Raw genomic sequence first — 25,589 nt, forward strand, 5'->3', positions numbered from 1 at the left:
ATGAAAAATCCAATGAGGAGAAGAAAAGCAAAGCTAAAGAGTCCATCTCAAAATCCGACAAACAAGCAAAATGAACAAAAAGCATTGAATTCAATTCTTTCTGATTTTAGAAACTGCATTAAAGAAGGGGTGCACCGGTCCTGGAGATACTGCAATACCAGGTCAATGCGTGGAGTGGACAGAGCAAGCTCTTTTTCCATCTCCCTGTTCTAAAAATCCATTTAATATATGGTCCCCAGATAGGGGACGTATCAGATATTAAACTGATAAGAACAGATACTACACTTGATCTTAGCCAAAAGGCCGAGAAGCGATAACCAGAATTGGTTTCCGACTACGGTGCCACCCAAGGATTCTGAAAAGTCCATTTGTGGAGATGGCCACCTGGACTCCCGTTAAGAAGACATGCTGTCAACCTCTAGATCCCTCACATGCCTGCACTTTTCGGCTTGCTGCTGCTGCAATCCACGCGTTTTAGATCTGCATAACTCCACCTCTTTTAGCACAGTACCCTCAACCCCCGGCTGTTCCCACCCGCCTCAACACCGTTGGAAGGGAGGAGAACCAATTAAGGCGGGGGGGGGGGTGGAACGAGCAGCTGTCTACCCTTAGCAGGAGGGTTGCTGATTAATTACCTCTCCTGCTGCTGCTGCTGCTGGCTGTCCAGCAGCAGACTGAAGGTGGCTGCTGCTGTGCGCAGGTATATAAAGGCTCAGAGCCTATTATGACACGCGCAGCCAGCGTTCCATTGCCACATTCCGTCTACTGCAGGCGGGATACCTGGATGGCTGAATGTCACTGAGAAGCTCACAGAGACCGCCATAAGCAACAGTTTAAAAGAATGCCACAGACTAATCAACCAAACTTTTTGGGTTGGTTTCTCTTTTATAGTCTGCAGGCATTAAATGAAAGAAGTCAGTGTTCCAGCAGAGGGAGACAACGTTTCAGAAAAGGCATTGTAGCAAACCAAAAAAGAAATTTTAAGCGCAGCAGAGTAACCAGCTTACATACCTGTTAGCTCAGGTGAGTTTAAAAGGCTGCTGTTGATAACAAGGGCATTTGCTAAATAGATGGTGTGTGTGCAACAATATACTGAAAGGTCAATTATATTGTGCAGCTTATCTCACCACCTGTAGTTATTTAGGTGAAAGCTCCAAAATGCTTGCCTAATATGTCTGTTTATCCAAAAGGAAGTATAGAGGGAGAGCTAGATAGATAGCATTGCATTACATTACATTACATGGCAATGCAATGCACAGTTGCTGAAGTTGAACCAAAATGAGCTTGTCATCTGGCTTCTGCAACTTTTAACATGAAAAATCCAATGAGGAGAAGAAAAGCAAAGCCAAAGAGTCCATCCCAAAATCCGACAAACAAGCAAAATGAACAAAAAGCATTGAATTCAATTCTTTCTGATTTTAGAAACTGCATTAAAGAAGGGGTGCACCGGTCCTGGAGATACTGCAATACCAGGTCAATGCGTGGAGTGGACAGAGCAAGCTCTTTTTCCATCTCCCTGTTCTAAAAATCCATTTAATATATGGTCCCCAGATAGGGGACGTATCAGATATTAAACTGATAAGAACAGATACTACACTTGATCTTAGCCAAAAGGCCGAGAAGCGATAACCAGAATTGGTTTCCGACTACGGTGCCACCCAAGGATTCTGAAAAGTCCATTTGTGGAGATGGCCACCTGGACTCCCGTTAAGAAGACATGCTGTCAACCTCTAGATCCCTCACATGCCTGCACTTTTCGGCTTGCTGCTGCTGCAATCCACGCGTTTTAGATCTGCATAACTCCACCTCTTTTAGCACAGTACCCTCAACCCCCGGCTGTTCCCACCCGCCTCAACACCGTTGGAAGGGAGGAGAACCAATTAAGGCGGGGGGGGGGGGTGGAACGAGCAGCTGTCTACCCTTAGCAGGAGGGTTGCTGATTAATTACCTCTCCTGGTGCTGCTGCTGGCTGTCCAGCAGCAGACTGAAGGTGGCTGCTGCTGTGCGCAGGTATATAAAGGCTCAGAGCCTATTATGACACGCGCAGCCAGCGTTCCATTGCCACATTCCGTCTACTGCAGGCGGGATACCTGGATGGCTGAATGTCACTGAGAAGCTCACAGAGACCGCCATAAGCAACAGTTTAAAAGAATGCCACAGACTAATCAACCAAACTTTTTGGGTTGGTTTCTCTTTTATAGTCTGCAGGCATTAAATGAAAGAAGTCAGTGTTCCAGCAGAGGGAGACAACGTTTCAGAAAAGGCATTGTAGCAAACCAAAAAAGAAATTTTAAGCGCAGCAGAGTAACCAGCTCACATACCTGTTAGCTCAGGTGAGTTTAAAAGGCTGCTGTTGATAACAAGGGCATTTGCTAAATAGATGGTGTGTGTGCAACAATATACTGAAAGGTCAATTATATTGTGCAGCTTATCTCACCACCTGTAGTTATTTAGGTGAAAGCTCCAAAATGCTTGCCTAATATGTCTGTTTATCCAAAAGGAAGTATAGAGGGAGAGCTAGATAGATAGCATTGCATTACATTACATTACATGGCAATGCAATGCACAGTTGCTGAAGTTGAACCAAAATGAGCTTGTCATCTGGCTTCTGCAACTTTTAACATGAAAAATCCAATGAGGAGAAGAAAAGCAAAGCCAAAGAGGCCATCCCAAAATCCGACAAACAAGCAAAATGAACAAAAAGCATTGAATTCAATTCTTTCTGATTTTAGAAACTGCATTAAAGAAGGGGTGCACCGGTCCTGGAGATACTGCAATACCAGGTCAATGCGTGGAGTGGACAGAGCAAGCTCTTTTTCCATCTCCCTGTTCTAAAAATCCATTTAATATATGGTCCCCAGATAGGGGACGTATCAGATATTAAACTGATAAGAACAGATACTACACTTGATCTTAGCCAAAAGGCCGAGAAGCGATAACCAGAATTGGTTTCCGACTACGGTGCCACCCAAGGATTCTGAAAAGTCCATTTGTGGAGATGGCCACCTGGACTCCCGTTAAGAAGACATGCTGTCAACCTCTAGATCCCTCACATGCCTGCACTTTTCGGCTTGCTGCTGCTGCAATCCACGCGTTTTAGATCTGCATAACTCCACCTCTTTTAGCACAGTACCCTCAACCCCCGGCTGTTCCCACCCGCCTCAACACCGTTGGAAGGGAGGAGAACCAATTAAGGCGGGGGGGGGGTGGAACGAGCAGCTGTCTACCCTTAGCAGGAGGGTTGCTGATTAATTACCTCTCCTGCTGCTGCTGCTGCTGGCTGTCCAGCAGCAGACTGAAGGTGGCTGCTGCTGTGCGCAGGTATATAAAGGCTCAGAGCCTATTATGACACGCGCAGCCAGCGTTCCATTGCCACATTCCGTCTACTGCAGGCGGGATACCTGGATGGCTGAATGTCACTGAGAAGCTCACAGAGACCGCCATAAGCAACAGTTTAAAAGAATGCCACAGACTAATCAACCAAACTTTTTGGGTTGGTTTCTCTTTTATAGTCTGCAGGCATTAAATGAAAGAAGTCAGTGTTCCAGCAGAGGGAGACAACGTTTCAGAAAAGGCATTGTAGCAAACCAAAAAAGAAATTTTAAGCGCAGCAGAGTAACCAGCTCACATACCTGTTAGCTCAGGTGAGTTTAAAAGGCTGCTGTTGATAACAAGGGCATTTGCTAAATAGATGGTGTGTGTGCAACAATATACTGAAAGGTCAATTATATTGTGCAGCTTATCTCACCACCTGTAGTTATTTAGGTGAAAGCTCCAAAATGCTTGCCTAATATGTCTGTTTATCCAAAAGGAAGTATAGAGGGAGAGCTAGATAGATAGCATTGCATTACATTACATTACATGGCAATGCAATGCACAGTTGCTGAAGTTGAACCAAAATGAGCTTGTCATCTGGCTTCTGCAACTTTTAACATGAAAAATCCAATGAGGAGAAGAAAAGCAAAGCCAAAGAGTCCATCCCAAAATCCGACAAACAAGCAAAATGAACAAAAAGCATTGAATTCAATTCTTTCTGATTTTAGAAACTGCATTAAAGAAGGGGTGCACCGGTCCTGGAGATACTGCAATACCAGGTCAATGCGTGGAGTGGACAGAGCAAGCTCTTTTTCCATCTCCCTGTTCTAAAAATCCATTTAATATATGGTCCCCAGATAGGGGACGTATCAGATATTAAACTGATAAGAACAGATACTACACTTGATCTTAGCCAAAAGGCCGAGAAGCGATAACCAGAATTGGTTTCCGACTACGGTGCCACCCAAGGATTCTGAAAAGTCCATTTGTGGAGATGGCCACCTGGACTCCCGTTAAGAAGACATGCTGTCAACCTCTAGATCCCTCACATGCCTGCACTTTTCGGCTTGCTGCTGATGCAATCCACGCGTTTTAGATCTGCATAACTCCACCTCTTTTAGCACAGTACCCTCAACCCCCGGCTGTTCCCACCCGCCTCAACACCGTTGGAAGGGAGGAGAACCAATTAAGGCGGGGGGGGGGGTGGAACGAGCAGCTGTCTACCCTTAGCAGGAGGGTTGCTGATTAATTACCTCTCCTGCTGCTGCTGCTGCTGGCTGTCCAGCAGCAGACTGAAGGTGGCTGCTGCTGTGCGCAGGTATATAAAGGCTCAGAGCCTATTATGACACGCGCAGCCAGCGTTCCATTGCCACATTCCGTCTACTGCAGGCGGGATACCTGGATGGCTGAATGTCACTGAGAAGCTCACAGAGACCGCCATAAGCAACAGTTTAAAAGAATGCCACAGACTAATCAACCAAACTTTTTGGGTTGGTTTCTCTTTTATAGTCTGCAGGCATTAAATGAAAGAAGTCAGTGTTCCAGCAGAGGGAGACAACGTTTCAGAAAAGGCATTGTAGCAAACCAAAAAAGAAATTTTAAGCGCAGCAGAGTAACCAGCTCACATACCTGTTAGCTCAGGTGAGTTTAAAAGGCTGCTGTTGATAACAAGGGCATTTGCTAAATAGATGGTGTGTGTGCAACAATATACTGAAAGGTCAATTATATTGTGCAGCTTATCTCACCACCTGTAGTTATTTAGGTGAAAGCTCCAAAATGCTTGCCTAATATGTCTGTTTATCCAAAAGGAAGTATAGAGGGAGAGCTAGATAGATAGCATTGCATTACATTACATTACATGGCAATGCAATGCACAGTTGCTGAAGTTGAACCAAAATGAGCTTGTCATCTGGCTTCTGCAACTTTTAACATGAAAAATCCAATGAGGAGAAGAAAAGCAAAGCCAAAGAGGCCATCCCAAAATCCGACAAACAAGCAAAATGAACAAAAAGCATTGAATTCAATTCTTTCTGATTTTAGAAACTGCATTAAAGAAGGGGTGCACCGGTCCTGGAGATACTGCAATACCAGGTCAATGCGTGGAGTGGACAGAGCAAGCTCTTTTTCCATCTCCCTGTTCTAAAAATCCATTTAATATATGGTCCCCAGATAGGGGACGTATCAGATATTAAACTGATAAGAACAGATACTACACTTGATCTTAGCCAAAAGGCCGAGAAGCGATAACCAGAATTGGTTTCCGACTACGGTGCCACCCAAGGATTCTGAAAAGTCCATTTGTGGAGATGGCCACCTGGACTCCCGTTAAGAAGACATGCTGTCAACCTCTAGATCCCTCACATGCCTGCACTTTTCGGCTTGCTGCTGCTGCAATCCACGCGTTTTAGATCTGCATAACTCCACCTCTTTTAGCACAGTACCCTCAACCCCCGGCTGTTCCCACCCGCCTCAACACCGTTGGAAGGGAGGAGAACCAATTAAGGCGGGGGGGGGTGGAACGAGCAGCTGTCTACCCTTAGCAGGAGGGTTGCTGATTAATTACCTCTCCTGCTGCTGCTGCTGGCTGTCCAGCAGCAGACTGAAGGTGGCTGCTGCTGTGCGCAGGTATATAAAGGCTCAGAGCCTATTATGACACGCGCAGCCAGCGTTCCATTGCCACATTCCGTCTACTGCAGGCGGGATACCTGGATGGCTGAATGTCACTGAGAAGCTCACAGAGACCGCCATAAGCAACAGTTTAAAAGAATGCCACAGACTAATCAACCAAACTTTTTGGGTTGGTTTCTCTTTTATAGTCTGCAGGCATTAAATGAAAGAAGTCAGTGTTCCAGCAGAGGGAGACAACGTTTCAGAAAAGGCATTGTAGCAAACCAAAAAAGAAATTTTAAGCGCAGCAGAGTAACCAGCTCACATACCTGTTAGCTCAGGTGAGTTTAAAAGGCTGCTGTTGATAACAAGGGCATTTGCTAAATAGATGGTGTGTGTGCAACAATATACTGAAAGGTCAATTATATTGTGCAGCTTATCTCACCACCTGTAGTTATTTAGGTGAAAGCTCCAAAATGCTTGCCTAATATGTCTGTTTATCCAAAAGGAAGTATAGAGGGAGAGCTAGATAGATAGCATTGCATTACATTACATTACATGGCAATGCAATGCACAGTTGCTGAAGTTGAACCAAAATGAGCTTGTCATCTGGCTTCTGCAACTTTTAACATGAAAAATCCAATGAGGAGAAGAAAAGCAAAGCCAAAGAGTCCATCCCAAAATCCGACAAACAAGCAAAATGAACAAAAAGCATTGAATTCAATTCTTTCTGATTTTAGAAACTGCATTAAAGAAGGGGTGCACCGGTCCTGGAGATACTGCAATACCAGGTCAATGCGTGGAGTGGACAGAGCAAGCTCTTTTTCCATCTCCCTGTTCTAAAAATCCATTTAATATATGGTCCCCAGATAGGGGACGTATCAGATATTAAACTGATAAGAACAGATACTACACTTGATCTTAGCCAAAAGGCCGAGAAGCGATAACCAGAATTGGTTTCCGACTACGGTGCCACCCAAGGATTCTGAAAAGTCCATTTGTGGAGATGGCCACCTGGACTCCCGTTAAGAAGACATGCTGTCAACCTCTAGATCCCTCACATGCCTGCACTTTTCGGCTTGCTGCTGATGCAATCCACGCGTTTTAGATCTGCATAACTCCACCTCTTTTAGCACAGTACCCTCAACCCCCGGCTGTTCCCACCCGCCTCAACACCGTTGGAAGGGAGGAGAACCAATTAAGGCGGGGGGGGGGGTGGAACGAGCAGCTGTCTACCCTTAGCAGGAGGGTTGCTGATTAATTACCTCTCCTGCTGCTGCTGCTGCTGGCTGTCCAGCAGCAGACTGAAGGTGGCTGCTGCTGTGCGCAGGTATATAAAGGCTCAGAGCCTATTATGACACGCGCAGCCAGCGTTCCATTGCCACATTCCGTCTACTGCAGGCGGGATACCTGGATGGCTGAATGTCACTGAGAAGCTCACAGAGACCGCCATAAGCAACAGTTTAAAAGAATGCCACAGACTAATCAACCAAACTTTTTGGGTTGGTTTCTCTTTTATAGTCTGCAGGCATTAAATGAAAGAAGTCAGTGTTCCAGCAGAGGGAGACAACGTTTCAGAAAAGGCATTGTAGCAAACCAAAAAAGAAATTTTAAGCGCAGCAGAGTAACCAGCTCACATACCTGTTAGCTCAGGTGAGTTTAAAAGGCTGCTGTTGATAACAAGGGCATTTGCTAAATAGATGGTGTGTGTGCAACAATATACTGAAAGGTCAATTATATTGTGCAGCTTATCTCACCACCTGTAGTTATTTAGGTGAAAGCTCCAAAATGCTTGCCTAATATGTCTGTTTATCCAAAAGGAAGTATAGAGGGAGAGCTAGATAGATAGCATTGCATTACATTACATTACATGGCAATGCAATGCACAGTTGCTGAAGTTGAACCAAAATGAGCTTGTCATCTGGCTTCTGCAACTTTTAACATGAAAAATCCAATGAGGAGAAGAAAAGCAAAGCCAAAGAGGCCATCCCAAAATCCGACAAACAAGCAAAATGAACAAAAAGCATTGAATTCAATTCTTTCTGATTTTAGAAACTGCATTAAAGAAGGGGTGCACCGGTCCTGGAGATACTGCAATACCAGGTCAATGCGTGGAGTGGACAGAGCAAGCTCTTTTTCCATCTCCCTGTTCTAAAAATCCATTTAATATATGGTCCCCAGATAGGGGACGTATCAGATATTAAACTGATAAGAACAGATACTACACTTGATCTTAGCCAAAAGGCCGAGAAGCGATAACCAGAATTGGTTTCCGACTACGGTGCCACCCAAGGATTCTGAAAAGTCCATTTGTGGAGATGGCCACCTGGACTCCCGTTAAGAAGACATGCTGTCAACCTCTAGATCCCTCACATGCCTGCACTTTTCGGCTTGCTGCTGCTGCAATCCACGCGTTTTAGATCTGCATAACTCCACCTCTTTTAGCACAGTACCCTCAACCCCCGGCTGTTCCCACCCGCCTCAACACCGTTGGAAGGGAGGAGAACCAATTAAGGCGGGGGGGGGTGGAACGAGCAGCTGTCTACCCTTAGCAGGAGGGTTGCTGATTAATTACCTCTCCTGCTGCTGCTGCTGCTGGCTGTCCAGCAGCAGACTGAAGGTGGCTGCTGCTGTGCGCAGGTATATAAAGGCTCAGAGCCTATTATGACACGCGCAGCCAGCGTTCCATTGCCACATTCCGTCTACTGCAGGCGGGATACCTGGATGGCTGAATGTCACTGAGAAGCTCACAGAGACCGCCATAAGCAACAGTTTAAAAGAATGCCACAGACTAATCAACCAAACTTTTTGGGTTGGTTTCTCTTTTATAGTCTGCAGGCATTAAATGAAAGAAGTCAGTGTTCCAGCAGAGGGAGACAACGTTTCAGAAAAGGCATTGTAGCAAACCAAAAAAGAAATTTTAAGCGCAGCAGAGTAACCAGCTCACATACCTGTTAGCTCAGGTGAGTTTAAAAGGCTGCTGTTGATAACAAGGGCATTTGCTAAATAGATGGTGTGTGTGCAACAATATACTGAAAGGTCAATTATATTGTGCAGCTTATCTCACCACCTGTAGTTATTTAGGTGAAAGCTCCAAAATGCTTGCCTAATATGTCTGTTTATCCAAAAGGAAGTATAGAGGGAGAGCTAGATAGATAGCATTGCATTACATTACATTACATGGCAATGCAATGCACAGTTGCTGAAGTTGAACCAAAATGAGCTTGTCATCTGGCTTCTGCAACTTTTAACATGAAAAATCCAATGAGGAGAAGAAAAGCAAAGCCAAAGAGTCCATCCCAAAATCCGACAAACAAGCAAAATGAACAAAAAGCATTGAATTCAATTCTTTCTGATTTTAGAAACTGCATTAAAGAAGGGGTGCACCGGTCCTGGAGATACTGCAATACCAGGTCAATGCGTGGAGTGGACAGAGCAAGCTCTTTTTCCATCTCCCTGTTCTAAAAATCCATTTAATATATGGTCCCCAGATAGGGGACGTATCAGATATTAAACTGATAAGAACAGATACTACACTTGATCTTAGCCAAAAGGCCGAGAAGCGATAACCAGAATTGGTTTCCGACTACGGTGCCACCCAAGGATTCTGAAAAGTCCATTTGTGGAGATGGCCACCTGGACTCCCGTTAAGAAGACATGCTGTCAACCTCTAGATCCCTCACATGCCTGCACTTTTCGGCTTGCTGCTGATGCAATCCACGCGTTTTAGATCTGCATAACTCCACCTCTTTTAGCACAGTACCCTCAACCCCCGGCTGTTCCCACCCGCCTCAACACCGTTGGAAGGGAGGAGAACCAATTAAGGCGGGGGGGGGGGTGGAACGAGCAGCTGTCTACCCTTAGCAGGAGGGTTGCTGATTAATTACCTCTCCTGCTGCTGCTGCTGCTGGCTGTCCAGCAGCAGACTGAAGGTGGCTGCTGCTGTGCGCAGGTATATAAAGGCTCAGAGCCTATTATGACACGCGCAGCCAGCGTTCCATTGCCACATTCCGTCTACTGCAGGCGGGATACCTGGATGGCTGAATGTCACTGAGAAGCTCACAGAGACCGCCATAAGCAACAGTTTAAAAGAATGCCACAGACTAATCAACCAAACTTTTTGGGTTGGTTTCTCTTTTATAGTCTGCAGGCATTAAATGAAAGAAGTCAGTGTTCCAGCAGAGGGAGACAACGTTTCAGAAAAGGCATTGTAGCAAACCAAAAAAGAAATTTTAAGCGCAGCAGAGTAACCAGCTCACATACCTGTTAGCTCAGGTGAGTTTAAAAGGCTGCTGTTGATAACAAGGGCATTTGCTAAATAGATGGTGTGTGTGCAACAATATACTGAAAGGTCAATTATATTGTGCAGCTTATCTCACCACCTGTAGTTATTTAGGTGAAAGCTCCAAAATGCTTGCCTAATATGTCTGTTTATCCAAAAGGAAGTGTAGAGGGAGAGCTAGATAGATAGCATTGCATTACATTACATTACATGGCAATGCAATGCACAGTTGCTGAAGTTGAACCAAAATGAGCTTGTCATCTGGCTTCTGCAACTTTTAACATGAAAAATCCAATGAGGAGAAGAAAAGCAAAGCCAAAGGGTCCATCCCAAAATCCGACAAACAAGCAAAATGAACAAAAAGCATTGAATTCAATTCTTTCTGATTTTAGAAACTGCATTAAAGAAGGGGTGCACCGGTCCTGGAGATACTGCAATACCAGGTCAATGCGTGGAGTGGACAGAGCAAGCTCTTTTTCCATCTCCCTGTTCTAAAAATCCATTTAATATATGGTCCCCAGATAGGGGACGTATCAGATATTAAACTGATAAGAACAGATACTACACTTGATCTTAGCCAAAAGGCCGAGAAGCGATAACCAGAATTGGTTTCCGACTACGGTGCCACCCAAGGATTCTGAAAAGTCCATTTGTGGAGATGGCCACCTGGACTCCCGTTAAGAAGACATGCTGTCAACCTCTAGATCCCTCACATGCCTGCACTTTTCGGCTTGCTGCTGCTGCAATCCACGCGTTTTAGATCTGCATAACTCCACCTCTTTTAGCACAGTACCCTCAACCCCCGGCTGTTCCCACCCGCCTCAACACCGTTGGAAGGGAGGAGAACCAATTAAGGCGGGGGGGGGGGTGGAACGAGCAGCTGTCTACCCTTAGCAGGAGGGTTGCTGATTAATTACCTCTCCTGCTGCTGCTGCTGCTGGCTGTCCAGCAGCAGACTGAAGGTGGCTGCTGCTGTGCGCAGGTATATAAAGGCTCAGAGCCTATTATGACACGCGCAGCCAGCGTTCCATTGCCACATTCCGTCTACTGCAGGCGGGATACCTGGATGGCTGAATGTCACTGAGAAGCTCACAGAGACCGCCATAAGCAACAGTTTAAAAGAATGCCACAGACTAATCAACCAAACTTTTTGGGTTGGTTTCTCTTTTATAGTCTGCAGGCATTAAATGAAAGAAGTCAGTGTTCCAGCAGAGGGAGACAACGTTTCAGAAAAGGCATTGTAGCAAACCAAAAAAGAAATTTTAAGCGCAGCAGAGTAACCAGCTCACATACCTGTTAGCTCAGGTGAGTTTAAAAGGCTGCTGTTGATAACAAGGGCATTTGCTAAATAGATGGTGTGTGTGCAACAATATACTGAAAGGTCAATTATATTGTGCAGCTTATCTCACCACCTGTAGTTATTTAGGTGAAAGCTCCAAAATGCTTGCCTAATATGTCTGTTTATCCAAAAGGAAGTGTAGAGGGAGAGCTAGATAGATAGCATTGCATTACATTACATTACATGGCAATGCAATGCACAGTTGCTGAAGTTGAACCAAAATGAGCTTGTCATCTGGCTTCTGCAACTTTTAACATGAAAAATCCAATGAGGAGAAGAAAAGCAAAGCCAAAGAGGCCATCCCAAAATCCGACAAACAAGCAAAATGAACAAAAAGCATTGAATTCAATTCTTTCTGATTTTAGAAACTGCATTAAAGAAGGGGTGCACCGGTCCTGGAGATACTGCAATACCAGGTCAATGCGTGGAGTGGACAGAGCAAGCTCTTTTTCCATCTCCCTGTTCTAAAAATCCATTTAATATATGGTCCCCAGATAGGGGACGTATCAGATATTAAACTGATAAGAACAGATACTACACTTGATCTTAGCCAAAAGGCCGAGAAGCGATAACCAGAATTGGTTTCCGACTACGGTGCCACCCAAGGATTCTGAAAAGTCCATTTGTGGAGATGGCCACCTGGACTCCCGTTAAGAAGACATGCTGTCAACCTCTAGATCCCTCACATGCCTGCACTTTTCGGCTTGCTGCTGCTGCAATCCACGCGTTTTAGATCTGCATAACTCCACCTCTTTTAGCACAGTACCCTCAACCCCCGGCTGTTCCCACCCGCCTCAACACCGTTGGAAGGGAGGAGAACCAATTAAGGCGGGGGGGGGGTGGAACGAGCAGCTGTCTACCCTTAGCAGGAGGGTTGCTGATTAATTACCTCTCCTGCTGCTGCTGCTGGCTGTCCAGCAGCAGACTGAAGGTGGCTGCTGCTGTGCGCAGGTATATAAAGGCTCAGAGCCTATTATGACACGCGCAGCCAGCGTTCCATTGCCACATTCCGTCTACTGCAGGCGGGATACCTGGATGGCTGAATGTCACTGAGAAGCTCACAGAGACCGCCATAAGCAACAGTTTAAAAGAATGCCACAGACTAATCAACCAAACTTTTTGGGTTGGTTTCTCTTTTATAGTCTGCAGGCATTAAATGAAAGAAGTCAGTGTTCCAGCAGAGGGAGACAACGTTTCAGAAAAGGCATTGTAGCAAACCAAAAAAGAAATTTTAAGCGCAGCAGAGTAACCAGCTCACATACCTGTTAGCTCAGGTGAGTTTAAAAGGCTGCTGTTGATAACAAGGGCATTTGCTAAATAGATGGTGTGTGTGCAACAATATACTGAAAGGTCAATTATATTGTGCAGCTTATCTCACCACCTGTAGTTATTTAGGTGAAAGCTCCAAAATGCTTGCCTAATATGTCTGTTTATCCAAAAGGAAGTATAGAGGGAGAGCTAGATAGATAGCATTGCATTACATTACATTACATGGCAATGCAATGCACAGTTGCTGAAGTTGAACCAAAATGAGCTTGTCATCTGGCTTCTGCAACTTTTAACATGAAAAATCCAATGAGGAGAAGAAAAGCAAAGCCAAAGAGTCCATCCCAAAATCCGACAAACAAGCAAAATGAACAAAAAGCATTGAATTCAATTCTTTCTGATTTTAGAAACTGCATTAAAGAAGGGGTGCACCGGTCCTGGAGATACTGCAATACCAGGTCAATGCGTGGAGTGGACAGAGCAAGCTCTTTTTCCATCTCCCTGTTCTAAAAATCCATTTAATATATGGTCCCCAGATAGGGGACGTATCAGATATTAAACTGATAAGAACAGATACTACACTTGATCTTAGCCAAAAGGCCGAGAAGCGATAACCAGAATTGGTTTCCGACTACGGTGCCACCCAAGGATTCTGAAAAGTCCATTTGTGGAGATGGCCACCTGGACTCCCGTTAAGAAGACATGCTGTCAACCTCTAGATCCCTCACATGCCTGCACTTTTCGGCTTGCTGCTGATGCAATCCACGCGTTTTAGATCTGCATAACTCCACCTCTTTTAGCACAGTACCCTCAACCCCCGGCTGTTCCCACCCGCCTCAACACCGTTGGAAGGGAGGAGAACCAATTAAGGCGGGGGGGGGGGTGGAACGAGCAGCTGTCTACCCTTAGCAGGAGGGTTGCTGATTAATTACCTCTCCTGCTGCTGCTGCTGCTGGCTGTCCAGCAGCAGACTGAAGGTGGCTGCTGCTGTGCGCAGGTATATAAAGGCTCAGAGCCTATTATGACACGCGCAGCCAGCGTTCCATTGCCACATTCCGTCTACTGCAGGCGGGATACCTGGATGGCTGAATGTCACTGAGAAGCTCACAGAGACCGCCATAAGCAACAGTTTAAAAGAATGCCACAGACTAATCAACCAAACTTTTTGGGTTGGTTTCTCTTTTATAGTCTGCAGGCATTAAATGAAAGAAGTCAGTGTTCCAGCAGAGGGAGACAACGTTTCAGAAAAGGCATTGTAGCAAACCAAAAAAGAAATTTTAAGCGCAGCAGAGTAACCAGCTCACATACCTGTTAGCTCAGGTGAGTTTAAAAGGCTGCTGTTGATAACAAGGGCATTTGCTAAATAGATGGTGTGTGTGCAACAATATACTGAAAGGTCAATTATATTGTGCAGCTTATCTCACCACCTGTAGTTATTTAGGTGAAAGCTCCAAAATGCTTGCCTAATATGTCTGTTTATCCAAAAGGAAGTGTAGAGGGAGAGCTAGATAGATAGCATTGCATTACATTACATTACATGGCAATGCAATGCACAGTTGCTGAAGTTGAACCAAAATGAGCTTGTCATCTGGCTTCTGCAACTTTTAACATGAAAAATCCAATGAGGAGAAGAAAAGCAAAGCCAAAGGGTCCATCCCAAAATCCGACAAACAAGCAAAATGAACAAAAAGCATTGAATTCAATTCTTTCTGATTTTAGAAACTGCATTAAAGAAGGGGTGCACCGGTCCTGGAGATACTGCAATACCAGGTCAATGCGTGGAGTGGACAGAGCAAGCTCTTTTTCCATCTCCCTGTTCTAAAAATCCATTTAATATATGGTCCCCAGATAGGGGACGTATCAGATATTAAACTGATAAGAACAGATACTACACTTGATCTTAGCCAAAAGGCCGAGAAGCGATAACCAGAATTGGTTTCCGACTACGGTGCCACCCAAGGATTCTGAAAAGTCCATTTGTGGAGATGGCCACCTGGACTCCCGTTAAGAAGACATGCTGTCAACCTCTAGATCCCTCACATGCCTGCACTTTTCGGCTTGCTGCTGCTGCAATCCACGCGTTTTAGATCTGCATAACTCCACCTCTTTTAGCACAGTACCCTCAACCCCCGGCTGTTCCCACCCGCCTCAACACCGTTGGAAGGGAGGAGAACCAATTAAGGCGGGGGGGGGGGTGGAACGAGCAGCTGTCTACCCTTAGCAGGAGGGTTGCTGATTAATTACCTCTCCTGCTGCTGCTGCTGCTGGCTGTCCAGCAGCAGACTGAAGGTGGCTGCTGCTGTGCGCAGGTATATAAAGGCTCAGAGCCTATTATGACACGCGCAGCCAGCGTTCCATTGCCACATTCCGTCTACTGCAGGCGGGATACCTGGATGGCTGAATGTCACTGAGAAGCTCACAGAGACCGCCATAAGCAACAGTTTAAAAGAATGCCACAGACTAATCAACCAAACTTTTTGGGTTGGTTTCTCTTTTATAGTCTGCAGGCATTAAATGAAAGAAGTCAGTGTTCCAGCAGAGGGAGACAACGTTTCAGAAAAGGCATTGTAGCAAACCAAAAAAGAAATTTTAAGCGCAGCAGAGTAACCAGCTCACATACCTGTTAGCTCAGGTGAGTTTAAAAGGCTGCTGTTGATAACAAGGGCATTTGCTAAATAGATGGTGTGTGTGCAACAATATACTGAAAGGTCAATTATATTGTGCAGCTTATCTCACCACCTGTAGTTATTTAGGTGAAAGCTCCAAAATGCTTGCCTAATATGTCTGTTTATCCAAAAGGAAGTGTAGAGGGAGAGCTAGATAGATAGCATTGCATTACATTACATTACATGGCAATGCAATGCACAGTTGCTGAAGTTGAACCAAAATGAGCTTGTCATCTGGCTTCTGCAACTTTTAACATGAAAAATCCAATGAGGAGAAGAAAAGCAAAGCCAAAGAGTCCATCCCAAAATCCGACAAACAAGCAAAATGAACAAAAAGCATTGAATTCAATTCTTTCTGATTTTAGAAACTGCATTAAAGAAGGGGTGCACCGGTCCTGGAGATACTGCAATACCAGGTCAATGCGTGGAGTGGACAGAGCAAGCTCTTTTTCCATCTCCCTGTTCTAAAAATCCATTTAATATATGGTCCCCAGATAGGGGACGTATCAGATATTAAACTGATAAGAACAGATACTACACTTGATCTTAGCCAAAAGGCCGAGAAGCGATAACCAGAATTGGTTTCCGACTACGGTGCCACCCAAGGATTCTGAAAAGTCCATTTGTGGAGATGGCCACCTGGACTCCCGTTAAGAAGACATGCTGTCAACCTCTAGATCCCTCACATGCCTGCACTTTTCGGCTTGCTGCTGCTGCAATCCACGCGTTTTAGATCTGCATAACTCCACCTCTTTTAGCACAGTACCCTCAACCCCCGGCTGTTCCCACCCGCCTCAACACCGTTGGAAGGGAGGAGAACCAATTAAGGCGGGGGGGGGGGTGGAACGAGCAGCTGTCTACCCTTAGCAGGAGGGTTGCTGATTAATTACCTCTCCTGCTGCTGCTGCTGCTGGCTGTCCAGCAGCAGACTGAAGGTGGCTGCTGCTGTGCGCAGGTATATAAAGGCTCAGAGCCTATTATGACACGCGCAGCCAGCGTTCCATTGCCACATTCCGTCTACTGCAGGCGGGATACCTGGATGGCTGAATGTCACTGAGAAGCTCACAGAGACCGCCATAAGCAACAGTTTAAAAGAATGCCACAGACTAATCAACCAAACTTTTTGGGTTGGTTTCTCTTTTATAGTCTGCAGGCATTAAATGAAAGAAGTCAGTGTTCCAGCAGAGGGAGACAACGTTTCAGAAAAGGCATTGTAGCAAACCAAAAAAGAAATTTTAAGCGCAGCAGAGTAACCAGCTCACATACCTGTTAGCTCAGGTGAGTTTAAAAGGCTGCTGTTGATAACAAGGGCATTTGCTAAATAGATGGTGTGTGTGCAACAATATACTGAAAGGTCAATTATATTGTGCAGCTTATCTCACCACCTGTAGTTATTTAGGTGAAAGCTCCAAAATGCTTGCCTAATATGTCTGTTTATCCAAAAGGAAGTATAGAGGGAGAGCTAGATAGATAGAATTGCATTACATTACATTACATGGCAATGCAATGCACAGTTGCTGAAGTTGAACCAAAATGAGCTTGTCATCTGGCTTCTGCAACTTTTAACATGAAAAATCCAATGAGGAGAAGAAAAGCAAAGCCAAAGAGTCCATCCCAAAATCCGACAAACAAGCAAAATGAACAAAAAGCATTGAATTCAATTCTTTCTGATTTTAGAAACTGCATTAAAGAAGGGGTGCACCGGTCCTGGAGATACTGCAATACCAGGTCAATGCGTGGAGTGGACAGAGCAAGCTCTTTTTCCATCTCCCTGTTCTAAAAATCCATTTAATATATGGTCCCCAGATAGGGGACGTATCAGATATTAAACTGATAAGAACAGATACTACACTTGATCTTAGCCAAAAGGCCGAGAAGCGATAACCAGAATTGGTTTCCGACTACGGTGCCACCCAAGGATTCTGAAAAGTCCATTTGTGGAGATGGCCACCTGGACTCCCGTTAAGAAGACATGCTGTCAACCTCTAGATCCCTCACATTCCTGCACTTTTCGGCTTGCTGCTGCTGCAATCCACGCGTTTTAGATCTGCATAACTCCACCTCTTTTAGCACAGTACCCTCAACCCCCGGCTGTTCCCACCCGCCTCAACACCGTTGGAAGGGAGGAGAACCAATTAAGGCGGGGGGGGGGGGGTGGAACGAGCAGCTGTCTACCCTTAGCAGGAGGGTTGCTGATTAATTACCTCTCCTGCTGCTGCTGCTGCTGGCTGTCCAGCAGCAGACTGAAGGTGGCTGCTGCTGTGCGCAGGTATATAAAGGCTCAGAGCCTATTATGACACGCGCAGCCAGCGTTCCATTGCCACATTCCGTCTACTGCAGGCGGGATACCTGGATGGCTGAATGTCACTGAGAAGCTCACAGAGACCGCCATAAGCAACAGTTTAAAAGAATGCCACAGACTAATCAACCAAACTTTTTGGGTTGGTTTCTCTTTTATAGTCTGCAGGCATTAAATGAAAGAAGTCAGTGTTCCAGCAGAGGGAGACAACGTTTCAGAAAAGGCATTGTAGCAAACCAAAAAAGAAATTTTAAGCGCAGCAGAGTAACCAGCTCACATACCTGTTAGCTCAGGTGAGTTTAAAAGGCTGCTGTTGATAACAAGGGCATTTGCTAAATAGATGGTGTGTGTGCAACAATATACTGAAAGGTCAATTATATTGTGCAGCTTATCTCACCACCTGTAGTTATTTAGGTGAAAGCTCCAAAATGCTTGCCTAATATGTCTGTTTATCCAAAAGGAAGTATAGAGGGAGAGCTAGATAGATAGCATTGCATTACATTACATTACATGGCAATGCAATGCACAGTTGCTGAAGTTGAACCAAAATGAGCTTGTCATCTGGCTTCTGCAACTTTTAACATGAAAAATCCAATGAGGAGAAGAAAAGCAAAGCCAAAGAGTCCATCCCAAAATCCGACAAACAAGCAAAATGAACAAAAAGCATTGAATTCAATTCTTTCTGATTTTAGAAACTGCATTAAAGAAGGGGTGCACCGGTCCTGGAGATACTGCAATACCAGGTCAATGCGTGGAGTGGACAGAGCAAGCTCTTTTTCCATCTCCCTGTTCTAAAAATCCATTTAATATATGGTCCCCAGATAGGGGACGTATCAGATATTAAACTGATAAGAACAGATACTACACTTGATCTTAGCCAAAAGGCCGAGAAGCGATAACCAGAATTGGTTTCCGACTACGGTGCCACCCAAGGATTCTGAAAAGTCCATTTGTGGAGATGGCCACCTGGACTCCCGTTAAGAAGACATGCTGTCAACCTCTAGATCCCTCACATGCCTGCACTTTTCGGCTTGCTGCTGCTGCAATCCACGCGTTTTAGATCTGCATAACTCCACCTCTTTTAGCACAGTACCCTCAACCCCCGGCTGTTCCCACCCGCCTCAACACCGTTGGAAGGGAGGAGAACCAATTAAGGCGGGGGGGGGGGGGGTGGAACGAGCAGCTGTCTACCCTTAGCAGGAGGGTTGCTGATTAATTACCTCTCCTGCTGCTGCTGCTGCTGGCTGTCCAGCAGCAGACTGAAGGTGGCTGCTGCTGTGCGCAGGTATATAAAGGCTCAGAGCCTATTATGACACGCGCAGCCAGCGTTCCATTGCCACATTCCGTCTACTGCAGGCGGGATACCTGGATGGCTGAATGTCACTGAGAAGCTCACAGAGACCGCCATAAGCAACAGTTTAAAAGAATGCCACAGACTAATCAACCAAACTTTTTGGGTTGGTTTCTCTTTTATAGTCTGCAGGCATTAAATGAAAGAAGTCAGTGTTCCAGCAGAGGGAGACAACGTTTCAGAAAAGGCATTGTAGCAAACCAAAAAAGAAATTTTAAGCGCAGCAGAGTAACCAGCTCACATACCTGTTAGCTCAGGTGAGTTTAAAAGGCTGCTGTTGATAACAAGGGCATTTGCTAAATAGATGGTGTGTGTGCAACAATATACTGAAAGGTCAATTATATTGTGCAGCTTATCTCACCACCTGTAGTTATTTAGGTGAAAGCTCCAAAATGCTTGCCTAATATGTCTGTTTATCCAAAAGGAAGTATAGAGGGAGAGCTAGATAGATAGCATTGCATTACATTACATTACATGGCAATGCAATGCACAGTTGCTGAAGTTGAACCAAAATGAGCTTGTCATCTGGCTTCTGCAACTTTTAACATGAAAAATCCAATGAGGAGAAGAAAAGCAAAGCCAAAGAGTCCATCCCAAAATCCGACAAACAAGCAAAATGAACAAAAAGCATTGAATTCAATTCTTTCTGATTTTAGAAACTGCATTAAAGAAGGGGTGCACCGGTCCTGGAGATACTGCAATACCAGGTCAATGCGTGGAGTGGACAGAGCAAGCTCTTTTTCCATCTCCCTGTTCTAAAAATCCATTTAATATATGGTCCCCAGATAGGGGACGTATCAGATATTAAACTGATAAGAACAGATACTACACTTGATCTTAGCCAAAAGGCCGAGAAGCGATAACCAGAATTGGTTTCCGACTACGGTGCCACCCAAGGATTCTGAAAAGTCCATTTGTGGAGATGGCCACCTGGACTCCCGTTAAGAAGACATGCTGTCAACCTCTAGATCCCTCACATGCCTGCACTTTTCGGCTTGCTGCTGCTGCAATCCACGCGTTTTAGATCTGCATAACTCCACCTCTTTTAGCACAGTACCCTCAACCCCCGGCTGTTCCCACCCGCCTCAACACCGTTGGAAGGGAGGAGAACCAATTAAGGCGGGGGGGGGGGTGGAACGAGCAGCTGTCTACCCTTAGCAGGAGGGTTGCTGATTAATTACCTCTCCTGCTGCTGCTGCTGCTGGCTGTCCAGCAGCAGACTGAAGGTGGCTGCTGCTGTGCGCAGGTATATAAAGGCTCAGAGCCTATTATGACACGCGCAGCCAGCGTTCCATTGCCACATTCCGTCTACTGCAGGCGGGATACCTGGATGGCTGAATGTCACTGAGAAGCTCACAGAGACCGCCATAAGCAACAGTTTAAAAGAATGCCACAGACTAATCAACCAAACTTTTTGGGTTGGTTTCTCTTTTATAGTCTGCAGGCATTAAATGAAAGAAGTCAGTGTTCCAGCAGAGGGAGACAACGTTTCAGAAAAGGCATTGTAGCAAACCAAAAAAGAAATTTTAAGCGCAGCAGAGTAACCAGCTCACATACCTGTTAGCTCAGGTGAGTTTAAAAGGCTGCTGTTGATAACAAGGGCATTTGCTAAATAGATGGTGTGTGTGCAACAATATACTGAAAGGTCAATTATATTGTGCAGCTTATCTCACCACCTGTAGTTATTTAGGTGAAAGCTCCAAAATGCTTGCCTAATATGTCTGTTTATCCAAAAGGAAGTATAGAGGGAGAGCTAGATAGATAGAATTGCATTACATTACATTACATGGCAATGCAATGCACAGTTGCTGAAGTTGAACCAAAATGAGCTTGTCATCTGGCTTCTGCAACTTTTAACATGAAAAATCCAATGAGGAGAAGAAAAGCAAAGCCAAAGAGTCCATCCCAAAATCCGACAAACAAGCAAAATGAACAAAAAGCATTGAATTCAATTCTTTCTGATTTTAGAAACTGCATTAAAGAAGGGGTGCACCGTTCCTGGAGATACTGCAATACCAGGTCAATGCGTGGAGTGGACAGAGCAAGCTCTTTTTCCATCTCCCTGTTCTAAAAATCCATTTAATATATGGTCCCCAGATAGGGGACGTATCAGATATTAAACTGATAAGAACAGATACTACACTTGATCTTAGCCAAAAGGCCGAGAAGCGATAACCAGAATTGGTTTCCGACTACGGTGCCACCCAAGGATTCTGAAAAGTCCATTTGTGGAGATGGCCACCTGGACTCCCGTTAAGAAGACATGCTGTCAACCTCTAGATCCCTCACATTCCTGCACTTTTCGGCTTGCTGCTGCTGCAATCCACGCGTTTTAGATCTGCATAACTCCACCTCTTTTAGCACAGTACCCTCAACCCCCGGCTGTTCCCACCCGCCTCAACACCGTTGGAAGGGAGGAGAACCAATTAAGGCGGGGGGGGGGGGGTGGAACGAGCAGCTGTCTACCCTTAGCAGGAGGGTTGCTGATTAATTACCTCTCCTGCTGCTGCTGCTGCTGGCTGTCCAGCAGCAGACTGAAGGTGGCTGCTGCTGTGCGCAGGTATATAAAGGCTCAGAGCCTATTATGACACGCGCAGCCAGCGTTCCATTGCCACATTCCGTCTACTGCAGGCGGGATACCTGGATGGCTGAATGTCACTGAGAAGCTCACAGAGACCGCCATAAGCAACAGTTTAAAAGAATGCCACAGACTAATCAACCAAACTTTTTGGGTTGGTTTCTCTTTTATAGTCTGCAGGCATTAAATGAAAGAAGTCAGTGTTCCAGCAGAGGGAGACAACGTTTCAGAAAAGGCATTGTAGCAAACCAAAAAAGAAATTTTAAGCGCAGCAGAGTAACCAGCTCACATACCTGTTAGCTCAGGTGAGTTTAAAAGGCTGCTGTTGATAACAAGGGCATTTGCTAAATAGATGGTGTGTGTGCAACAATATACTGAAAGGTCAATTATATTGTGCAGCTTATCTCACCACCTGTAGTTATTTAGGTGAAAGCTCCAAAATGCTTGCCTAATATGTCTGTTTATCCAAAAGGAAGTATAGAGGGAGAGCTAGATAGATAGCATTGCATTACATTACATTACATGGCAATGCAATGCACAGTTGCTGAAGTTGAACCAAAATGAGCTTGTCATCTGGCTTCTGCAACTTTTAACATGAAAAATCCAATGAGGAGAAGAAAAGCAAAGCCAAAGAGTCCATCCCAAAATCCGACAAACAAGCAAAATGAACAAAAAGCATTGAATTCAATTCTTTCTGATTTTAGAAACTGCATTAAAGAAGGGGTGCACCGGTCCTGGAGATACTGCAATACCAGGTCAATGCGTGGAGTGGACAGAGCAAGCTCTTTTTCCATCTCCCTGTTCTAAAAATCCATTTAATATATGGTCCCCAGATAGGGGACGTATCAGATATTAAACTGATAAGAACAGATACTACACTTGATCTTAGCCAAAAGGCCGAGAAGCGATAACCAGAATTGGTTTCCGACTACGGTGCCACCCAAGGATTCTGAAAAGTCCATTTGTGGAGATGGCCACCTGGACTCCCGTTAAGAAGACATGCTGTCAACCTCTAGATCCCTCACATGCCTGCACTTTTCGGCTTGCTGCTGCTGCAATCCACGCGTTTTAGATCTGCATAACTCCACCTCTTTTAGCACAGTACCCTCAACCCCCGGCTGTTCCCACCCGCCTCAACACCGTTGGAAGGGAGGAGAACCAATTAAGGCGGGGGGGGGGGTGGAATGAGCAGCTGTCTACCCTTAGCAGGAGGGTTGCTGATTAATTACCTCTCCTGCTGCTGCTGCTGCTGGCTGTCCAGCAGCAGACTGAAGGTGGCTGCTGCTGTGCGCAGGTATATAAAGGCTCAGAGCCTATTATGACACGCGCAGCCAGCGTTCCATTGCCACATTCCGTCTACTGCAGGCGGGATACCTGGATGGCTGAATGTCACTGAGAAGCTCACAGAGACCGCCATAAGCAACAGTTTAAAAGAATGCCACAGACTAATCAACCAAACTTTTTGGGTTGGTTTCTCTTTTATAGTCTGCAGGCATTAAATGAAAGAAGTCAGTGTTCCAGCAGAGGGAGACAACGTTTCAGAAAAGGCATTGTAGCAAACCAAAAAAGAAATTTTAAGCGCAGCAGAGTAACCAGCTCACATACCTGTTAGCTCAGGTGAGTTTAAAAGGCTGCTGTTGATAACAAGGGCATTTGCTAAATAGATGGTGTGTGTGCAACAATATACTGAAAGGTCAATTATATTGTGCAGCTTATCTCACCACCTGTAGTTATTTAGGTGAAAGCTCCAAAATGCTTGCCTAATATGTCTGTTTATCCAAAAGGAAGTATAGAGGGAGAGCTAGATAGATAGCATTGCATTACATTACATTACATGGCAATGCAATGCACAGTTGCTGAAGTTGAACCAAAATGAGCTTGTCATCTGGCTTCTGCAACTTTTAACATGAAAAATCCAATGAGGAGAAGAAAAGCAAAGCCAAAGAGTCCATCCCAAAATCCGACAAACAAGCAAAATGAACAAAAAGCATTGAATTCAATTCTTTCTGATTTTAGAAACTGCATTAAAGAAGGGGTGCACCGGTCCTGGAGATACTGCAATACCAGGTCAATGCGTGGAGTGGACAGAGCAAGCTCTTTTTCCATCTCCCTGTTCTAAAAATCCATTTAATATATGGTCCCCAGATAGGGGACGTATCAGATATTAAACTGATAAGAACAGATACTACACTTGATCTTAGCCAAAAGGCCGAGAAGCGATAACCAGAATTGGTTTCCGACTACGGTGCCACCCAAGGATTCTGAAAAGTCCATTTGTGGAGATGGCCACCTGGACTCCCGTTAAGAAGACATGCTGTCAACCTCTAGATCCCTCACATGCCTGCACTTTTCGGCTTGCTGCTGCTGCAATCCACGCGTTTTAGATCTGCATAACTCCACCTCTTTTAGCACAGTACCCTCAACCCCCGGCTGTTCCCACCCGCCTCAACACCGTTGGAAGGGAGGAGAACCAATTAAGGCGGGGGGGGGGGGGGTGGAACGAGCAGCTGTCTACCCTTAGCAGGAGGGTTGCTGATTAATTACCTCTCCTGCTGCTGCTGCTGCTGGCTGTCCAGCAGCAGACTGAAGGTGGCTGCTGCTGTGCGCAGGTATATAAAGGCTCAGAGCCTATTATGACACGCGCAGCCAGCGTTCCATTGCCACATTCCGTCTACTGCAGGCGGGATACCTGGATGACTGAATGTCACTGAGAAGCTCACAGAGACCGCCATAAGCAACAGTTTAAAAGAATGCCACAGACTAATCAACCAAACTTTTTGGGTTGGTTTCTCTTTTATAGTCTGCAGGCATTAAATGAAAGAAGTCAGTGTTCCAGCAGAGGGAGACAACGTTTCAGAAAAGGCATTGTAGCAAACCAAAAAAGAAATTTTAAGCGCAGCAGAGTAACCAGCTCACATACCTGTTAGCTCAGGTGAGTTTAAAAGGCTGCTGTTGATAACAAGGGCATTTGCTAAATAGATGGTGTGTGTGCAACAATATACTGAAAGGTCAATTATATTGTGCAGCTTATCTCACCACCTGTAGTTATTTAGGTGAAAGCTCCAAAATGCTTGCCTAATATGTCTGTTTATCCAAAAGGAAGTATAGAGGGAGAGCTAGATAGATAGCATTGCATTACATTACATTACATGGCAATGCAATGCACAGTTGCTGAAGTTGAACCAAAATGAGCTTGTCATCTGGCTTCTGCAACTTTTAACATGAAAAATCCAATGAGGAGAAGAAAAGCAAAGCCAAAGAGTCCATCCCAAAATCCGACAAACAAGCAAAATGAACAAAAAGCATTGAATTCAATTCTTTCTGATTTTAGAAACTGCATTAAAGAAGGGGTGCACCGGTCCTGGAGATACTGCAATACCAGGTCAATGCGTGGAGTGGACAGAGCAAGCTCTTTTTCCATCTCCCTGTTCTAAAAATCCATTTAATATATGGTCCCCAGATAGGGGACGTATCAGATATTAAACTGATAAGAACAGATACTACACTTGATCTTAGCCAAAAGGCCGAGAAGCGATAACCAGAATTGGTTTCCGACTACGGTGCCACCCAAGGATTCTGAAAAGTCCATTTGTGGAGATGGCCACCTGGACTCCCGTTAAGAAGACATGCTGTCAACCTCTAGATCCCTCACATGCCTGCACTTTTCGGCTTGCTGCTGCTGCAATCCACGCGTTTTAGATCTGCATAACTCCACCTCTTTTAGCACAGTACCCTCAACCCCCGGCTGTTCCCACCTGCCTCAACACCGTTGGAAGGGAGGAGAACCAATTAAGGCGGGGGGGGGGGGTGGAACGAGCAGCTGTCTACCCTTAGCAGGAGGGTTGCTGATTAATTACCTCTCCTGCTGCTGCTGCTGCTGGCTGTC

At 45.2% G+C, this 25,589-nt stretch overlaps 20 non-coding genes across 20 annotated transcripts; all 20 read right to left on the reverse strand.

Annotated features, from left to right (window-relative positions):
• Positions 1-124: 124 nt before the first annotated feature.
• LOC141190691 (U2 spliceosomal RNA) lies at positions 125-315 on the reverse strand. Its single transcript, XR_012264708.1, has one exon. It is a non-coding gene; the product is annotated as a U2 spliceosomal RNA (small nuclear RNA).
• Positions 316-1,436: 1,121 nt separating this feature from the next.
• LOC141190692 (U2 spliceosomal RNA) lies at positions 1,437-1,627 on the reverse strand. Its single transcript, XR_012264709.1, has one exon. It is a non-coding gene; the product is annotated as a U2 spliceosomal RNA (small nuclear RNA).
• A 1,119-nt stretch (positions 1,628-2,746) lies between these two features.
• LOC141190693 (U2 spliceosomal RNA) lies at positions 2,747-2,937 on the reverse strand. Its single transcript, XR_012264710.1, has one exon. It is a non-coding gene; the product is annotated as a U2 spliceosomal RNA (small nuclear RNA).
• Positions 2,938-4,057: 1,120 nt separating this feature from the next.
• LOC141190694 (U2 spliceosomal RNA) lies at positions 4,058-4,248 on the reverse strand. The gene has a single exon (XR_012264711.1). It is a non-coding gene; the product is annotated as a U2 spliceosomal RNA (small nuclear RNA).
• Positions 4,249-5,369: 1,121 nt separating this feature from the next.
• LOC141190695 (U2 spliceosomal RNA) lies at positions 5,370-5,560 on the reverse strand. The gene has a single exon (XR_012264712.1). It is a non-coding gene; the product is annotated as a U2 spliceosomal RNA (small nuclear RNA).
• Positions 5,561-6,676: 1,116 nt separating this feature from the next.
• LOC141190696 (U2 spliceosomal RNA) lies at positions 6,677-6,867 on the reverse strand. Its single transcript, XR_012264713.1, has one exon. It is a non-coding gene; the product is annotated as a U2 spliceosomal RNA (small nuclear RNA).
• A 1,121-nt stretch (positions 6,868-7,988) lies between these two features.
• On the reverse strand, positions 7,989-8,179 carry LOC141190699 (U2 spliceosomal RNA). The gene has a single exon (XR_012264715.1). It is a non-coding gene; the product is annotated as a U2 spliceosomal RNA (small nuclear RNA).
• A 1,119-nt stretch (positions 8,180-9,298) lies between these two features.
• Positions 9,299-9,489, reverse strand: LOC141190700 (U2 spliceosomal RNA). The gene has a single exon (XR_012264716.1). It is a non-coding gene; the product is annotated as a U2 spliceosomal RNA (small nuclear RNA).
• A 1,121-nt stretch (positions 9,490-10,610) lies between these two features.
• LOC141190701 (U2 spliceosomal RNA) lies at positions 10,611-10,801 on the reverse strand. The gene has a single exon (XR_012264717.1). It is a non-coding gene; the product is annotated as a U2 spliceosomal RNA (small nuclear RNA).
• Positions 10,802-11,922: 1,121 nt separating this feature from the next.
• LOC141190702 (U2 spliceosomal RNA) lies at positions 11,923-12,113 on the reverse strand. The gene has a single exon (XR_012264718.1). It is a non-coding gene; the product is annotated as a U2 spliceosomal RNA (small nuclear RNA).
• Positions 12,114-13,230: 1,117 nt separating this feature from the next.
• LOC141190703 (U2 spliceosomal RNA) lies at positions 13,231-13,421 on the reverse strand. Its single transcript, XR_012264719.1, has one exon. It is a non-coding gene; the product is annotated as a U2 spliceosomal RNA (small nuclear RNA).
• A 1,121-nt stretch (positions 13,422-14,542) lies between these two features.
• Positions 14,543-14,733, reverse strand: LOC141190704 (U2 spliceosomal RNA). The gene has a single exon (XR_012264720.1). It is a non-coding gene; the product is annotated as a U2 spliceosomal RNA (small nuclear RNA).
• A 1,121-nt stretch (positions 14,734-15,854) lies between these two features.
• On the reverse strand, positions 15,855-16,045 carry LOC141190705 (U2 spliceosomal RNA). The gene has a single exon (XR_012264721.1). It is a non-coding gene; the product is annotated as a U2 spliceosomal RNA (small nuclear RNA).
• Positions 16,046-17,166: 1,121 nt separating this feature from the next.
• On the reverse strand, positions 17,167-17,357 carry LOC141190706 (U2 spliceosomal RNA). Its single transcript, XR_012264722.1, has one exon. It is a non-coding gene; the product is annotated as a U2 spliceosomal RNA (small nuclear RNA).
• Positions 17,358-18,480: 1,123 nt separating this feature from the next.
• On the reverse strand, positions 18,481-18,671 carry LOC141190707 (U2 spliceosomal RNA). The gene has a single exon (XR_012264723.1). It is a non-coding gene; the product is annotated as a U2 spliceosomal RNA (small nuclear RNA).
• Positions 18,672-19,795: 1,124 nt separating this feature from the next.
• LOC141190708 (U2 spliceosomal RNA) lies at positions 19,796-19,986 on the reverse strand. The gene has a single exon (XR_012264724.1). It is a non-coding gene; the product is annotated as a U2 spliceosomal RNA (small nuclear RNA).
• A 1,121-nt stretch (positions 19,987-21,107) lies between these two features.
• On the reverse strand, positions 21,108-21,298 carry LOC141185374 (U2 spliceosomal RNA). Its single transcript, XR_012260043.1, has one exon. It is a non-coding gene; the product is annotated as a U2 spliceosomal RNA (small nuclear RNA).
• Positions 21,299-22,421: 1,123 nt separating this feature from the next.
• Positions 22,422-22,612, reverse strand: LOC141190710 (U2 spliceosomal RNA). The gene has a single exon (XR_012264726.1). It is a non-coding gene; the product is annotated as a U2 spliceosomal RNA (small nuclear RNA).
• A 1,121-nt stretch (positions 22,613-23,733) lies between these two features.
• On the reverse strand, positions 23,734-23,924 carry LOC141190711 (U2 spliceosomal RNA). The gene has a single exon (XR_012264727.1). It is a non-coding gene; the product is annotated as a U2 spliceosomal RNA (small nuclear RNA).
• A 1,124-nt stretch (positions 23,925-25,048) lies between these two features.
• Positions 25,049-25,239, reverse strand: LOC141190712 (U2 spliceosomal RNA). The gene has a single exon (XR_012264728.1). It is a non-coding gene; the product is annotated as a U2 spliceosomal RNA (small nuclear RNA).
• Between the last annotated feature and the right edge of the window lie 350 nt (positions 25,240-25,589).

The sequence above is a fragment of the Phyllobates terribilis genome, unplaced genomic scaffold (assembly GCF_046119375.1).
Source record: "Phyllobates terribilis strain yellow unplaced genomic scaffold, ASM4611937v1 Scaffold_40__1_contigs__length_11209783, whole genome shotgun sequence".
Taxonomy (NCBI): Eukaryota; Metazoa; Chordata; class Amphibia; order Anura; family Dendrobatidae; genus Phyllobates; species Phyllobates terribilis.